Raw genomic sequence first — 5,712 nt, 5'->3', positions numbered from 1 at the left:
GGTCTTCCCCCTTAGAACATGATACATAGGCTCCTAGATCTTGAATTCTAAGGAGGAAAGAGGAAGGGCAAGAAAGGATGGGTTTGGGTTCAAGAAGAAGCATAATCTATCACAGTAACTAAAGGATTCAGCTCTGTGGACCTGGAGGAAAGGGAAGCAATAGTGACTAAAAGTGAAATCTCATACAAAAAAAAAAAAAAAGACAGGGCTTAATAAAGGTAAAAGGTAGCTCTTTTCTCTGACTCACAAGAAAGACAAGTATGCAGGCCACCAGGAGCAATGAGGTAAGCACTAGTTTCCATCAGCATCCCAAATCCAATTTGAAATCATCATTCCATCTTTAAAGTAATAGATGAAAAAGTTTACACTGAAGACAAAGCACCTGAAGTTGAATCACATCATCAACCCGAGGCTGATGAGACACTGAGTGGATTTCCTATTACATTTCTGTAGACTGAACATCTGTCTTAGAGTGAGCTTGTTCAGTCCCAGCCAAAAGCTTTCGTACCCAGGCATGCTCATCATAATCTGAAGGCACTGAACTGAAAGATATTCTGAGGAGACAAGACAGACCATTGGGAAATCGTTTTTTACTCATGAAAGCTTATCCTGAACAAGAGAAAAATGCCCCAGATGAAGCAGCAAGAGAGAGCACCTATGGCTCAGCAACCAGGTTCTTTTAAAAGATGAGCCCTCACACCACTGCTGTGAGGAAAGTGACCTTCCACTTTCTGAAGCAGAGCCAGGTATCAATGGGTGACTGACTTATTAAAAGCACAAAGCACTCCATCACTGGGGCAGAAGAAAATTCATGTGCAAAACTTATATTTTCACACATTAGGCACCAATAAAGTTGACCAAAAGAGTAAGAGGAGGAATACATCCAGTTTGAGTGTGTTATTCTGAAGGGAAGGAGTTATGACTTAAAATCCCTTCAAGTGATAAGGGTAAGAGCTGGAGATAATAGAGCAAAAAAGAAATAAATACTAGCCCTGACCAAAATTCCTTCAGGAAACCTTTAGGGAGACCTCACAGGATCCTGGAACTCAACAGATTGAGTTTGGAAAAACCATGGCAACATACTACACATAGATCCAACTCTTCCATTTCAGTGTAGTCAGCCTTTCCTTTAGGCTCTTATACAAGGAAACAAAAATTGAAGATTACTGCCTTCTCCAAAACACGTTTCCCTCAATCCTACTACAAATATGAAAATCAAATCCTGTATCTTCTTTCTCCCTTTGGAGATCTTAAAGAAGCCCATGCACCAAATAAATAAAAAATTTAGAGCAAGCACTAGTTAAAAGTGTATCTTCTTTCCCCATGGAAAGTTAATACACAAGCTCCCAGATCTTGAATTCTAAAATGTTTTTACAAATGGTGTGGATATGGAAGGATATCTCTTGGGCTCCCTCACCTGCCCTTCAAATGCTTTTTTCACTCACTTGATCACAATTGATCTCCTTGAGTTGCTAATCGATGTCTCTCAAAGCAGTAGCGTGATGCACTTCACAGAAAGCCTCTCTCTGGAAGACAGAGCTCCTTGGAATGGTACCACATTGGCCAGAAACCTTCATTTCCTGCAGTGCAGCATCCATCCAAGAAACACTCTCTCCAGGACCAATATTGCCAAGAATAATACAGACAAACATGTTGGCATTCACAAACTTTGAAGGTAGCCCAGAAACTGAGATGCTCAGACCACTCACTACAGAGAAATCCACTCTTTTGTCTAGATTGCCTACCACCTAGCTTAGAGGTTCAGCTAGTCCACTACTAGTGAGCAAAGGCTGGCTCAGTAGTAGTTTAAAAAGTAGTTTATGTTCAACAATTGAAGACTTGGGCAAAATCCAATTCTACTTAAAACAGTATCTCCCAACAATACTGGTCTAGATCTTGCCAGTGTCTCTATTCATCTTTGATTGAAGTTAGATTAGACACTAAGGGAAAGGAACTTGCTATAGCTTGGGTTTGGTGTATCCTCAAAGGCCTACATGTTAAAGGCTTGGTCCCTAACCTGCGGCACTATTGGAAGAGGGTGGAACTTTTAGGAGGTGGGGCCTAGTGGGAAGGGATATTGGGAACCTGTCCCCTTCTTTTTTCTCTCTCTTTGCTTCTCACATGACATGAGTGTCTTACTCTGCCATTCACTCACCACCATGATGTTTGTCGTCACCAAAAGCAATAGGTCCAAGTGACCACTGACTGAAACCATGAGCCCAAATAAACCTTTCCTTCTTGTAAGCTGATTACCTCAGGTATTTGTCACAGCAACAGAAAGTTAATTAACACAGATTCCCAAAGGTCAACTAAAACCAATTACCTATGCTCAGTCTAAATCCAGGAGAATTCACACATTTGATCAAGCTTACTTGACATTTATCTCACTGACCTTTCAAATGCCCTTGGACTAGAAAGAGAGATGACTATATGATTCCCTCCCCTCTCTGTCCCTTAGCCTTCTATATAAGGAAAAAGCAGTGTACAGATCCACCAGAGATTTAAATATTGACAGGCTCTTGTGTACTCCCTTCAATTTAATGGCAGGAAAACTTAGTTGGAATTTTCTAAACACCTTTCCACACTCCTCAGTTACTACACCCCACCTGAAATCCTAACAATATCATTAGTGCCCATAGTTCTCTTCTTGATAAAATAACTCCTTACTACGAAAAGAAGAACCAGTCTTTTTAAAGGATAACATTATTTCAGAACATCTTTATATATCCATTTATAAACATTTCCTAAATAGTGTTTTGAAACACTGAATGAATAATTCAGCTTATAAACCTATTAGTGACTAAGTTAAAGAAATTTCATAATTGACCGATTTATATTCTAGAAATAGTTTACCGCCCTGGATTAATCTAGACAATTATATTCCCATGTACTAGGCTGAGTTTCATATGCAAAATCTGCAGATATTTAATAGCAAGGTTTGAGTTGAAGAAGATTGGCAAACACCCTGGGAAAAATAATGTTAGACATTGGAATCACAAGGCTATCAAGAGAGGCAGAGTCAAATTAAGAAAGATGGACAGGGAGAAAATATCTAAATACCTTTTAAATGAGATTTGAAAAAGAAATGGAGAAGCAATGAGGTGTAAAGATAAGACAAAGGCAAACTTTCAGATTCCCTGATAAACAAGCAGACATCATTCACACCCTGTGAGCTAGTGAGGCAGAGAGGCCATCAAACCTCACAAGGAGCAATGCTCCCACTCCGCACGTTAATTATGGAAGGAAGTCTAGTCCTTGTCTGGCATACAGCTAGTTAGATTTCTAGTTTTCCATCTCACTGCTCTAAGGAATCATTTATGTTGGCTCAAGCCACCAGAGACTAATGGATATTCCCCACTCCATAAACCAGCAGCCACATTCACATGTTTCTATGGAGAGTTCCTGGAGGGAACATGTAGGTAAGGTTTCCAGAGCACCAAAACTATTACTCAACATCAACTCTGATGGTAAAATATTCTCACATGTAAACCAAGGGACCTATATCTTTCAAGAGTGCTGGTCACCTTAACAGTTAAGCAAACATTTACCTGATCTGATAGTGGGTGGTGGGTTTAATCAAAGCTACACCAACAATGAGAAAGAAGCTGGGCATTGTGGTGCATGCTTATAATCCCAGCATTTTGAGAGGCTGAGGCAGAAGGATCACAAGTTCAAGGCTAGCCTCAGCAACTTAGTGAGACCCTGTCTCAAACTAAAATATAAAAAGGGCTGGGGGTATAGCTCAGTGGTAGAGCAAACCTAGGTTCAATCCCTAGTACCTCAATAACAACAACAAAGAAGGAGAAAGAATTTCCAAGCTGGAAAGAATCCCCATGTGACAATAAATCTGAGACAATCTGTTTTGACCCTTAGGTCTGCTGAGTTTCATAGGGTACAGAAGTATGGCTGGCTGCACAGGACTCAGATCTGATTAGCAATAGCTCATGACCCCTTCTTTATACCAAAAAATGCCAATCTTTGAGTGTTTACTATTAATATTTACCTTTATCAAGCAAAATTTTTTATTAGTACTCAACCTTTATCCTATAAAGATTTAATGTAACACCAAAGGAATGGGGGATGGGGGACACAAAACAACCAGTTTATTGTTGTCATGTTTTTTTAGAAGGCTGAAAAAATACTGAAATTATGAAAAGTTTTCCATTTAAAAAATTCAATCACTGATTAAAGCTAAGATATTAGAGTTAACCCAAGATCTCAGGCACTCAGTAACCGTCTTCTACCCAACTGAGAGGGCCAGCCACATTTATATAAGAAGAAAAAAAAAGATAAAAAGTGAAATCATACTCTCTTGAATTAAATCCCAAGCCCCAGACACTGAATTGTTGATAATTCTAGATTTATCTTAATTAAGTTCATTTCTAGCTTTATGGTTTGGGGTTTATATATTTGCTTGTCTTTTGTTGCAAGTTTTCTATTTTTCTCTACTGAGCAAATTCAAGAAAGATGCTATCTGGACATTTTGCTCTATGGGTCTAGAACCCAAAGGTTGGCCAAACTGAATTTACTTGGCAAAGCCAGAATTCCAGTTGTCATGACCCTCTCCCATCCTCAGGGTACTCATGCTGTAATATCTGAATTTCCAATCCAGGAATAGAATTAATCTCAGATGAAAGCATTTAACTCCTCTCCTAGAGAGCAAACCTGAGTGTCTCTATGGAATACTCTTGAATCTAGACTGTTCCTATGTTGAACTGACATGGAAGAAGTTGGATCTGCCTGATTAAGGATCTTCTGAAATCCATGGACAGTCGTTCACCCAGCACTGTGGGTGTTGGTAATGGTAAGTATTGTTGGTGATGGTAAGTAGACGTGAGAGATGGCATGTAAATTTTCTTTTTAAAATAAAATTCTTCATGCAAAAAAATAAAATTCTTTGTGAAAAAAAGGTAGTCAACATTTTTAAAAGGACATAATGCCTCCTTCATATTGTTATTCTTCTTTAATATAATGACTGACAACTTTACTTTTCATTTCCTCTCAAGTACTTTAAGGAAAACTACAAGATAAAAAACATAACCATGAGAATAGAACTTCATGGGAGCAGTGAAAAACAGCAATCCATCAGCCACTGTAAGGAAAAAAAAAATAGATTCGAAGCTCCCCCCAAAGCCCTGTCCAAAAAGAATTATCACCATTTGACCTGAGAACTCACTAAAAAGTTCTGTTCTCTGGGCTCATCTTTATTTGATATGATCAGGAGCTCATTTGTGCAATCAGCTCCGTCTGTAAAATATTTGGCAAAAATTATAATCAGGAGAGGGAAGATGGCGGCGAGGGGAGTGCATTGCCCCCGTGTGCTGCTTCACTGTGTGGGAGTATGACAAGTCAGGACGGCTAAAGGCTATCTTGTTAGGAATTTCCAGCAATAGTGGGGTGCTCCAGAACCTGGAGGAAGGATTTCCATCGCACGAGGATCGGCTACGGGGACTCAAACACGAGAGGTTTGTCGCACGGAGGGTAACACTGCTTATTCAGCAAATCGCCCCGCGGCTAGAGTCTGCAGCGCGCGCTGGGAAACGAGGAGATAGTGACGCAGGGATACAACGCTGCAGATTCTGCCAGCCGTGCAAGCACCATACTCAGGGCTGAATTCTCGGTTCGAGACGGGGAAGGAAGCGGTCCATCTCGGTTCTCCACACCGGTCAGACCACAGAGGAGGCCAGCAGCCACCATGTTAGAAAGCTGACG

The sequence above is a fragment of the Marmota marmota genome, unplaced genomic scaffold (assembly GCF_001458135.2).
Source record: "Marmota marmota marmota unplaced genomic scaffold, marMar, whole genome shotgun sequence".
NCBI lineage: Eukaryota > Metazoa > Chordata > Mammalia > Rodentia > Sciuridae > Marmota > Marmota marmota.
Note: the sequence above shows the minus strand (reverse complement) of the source record.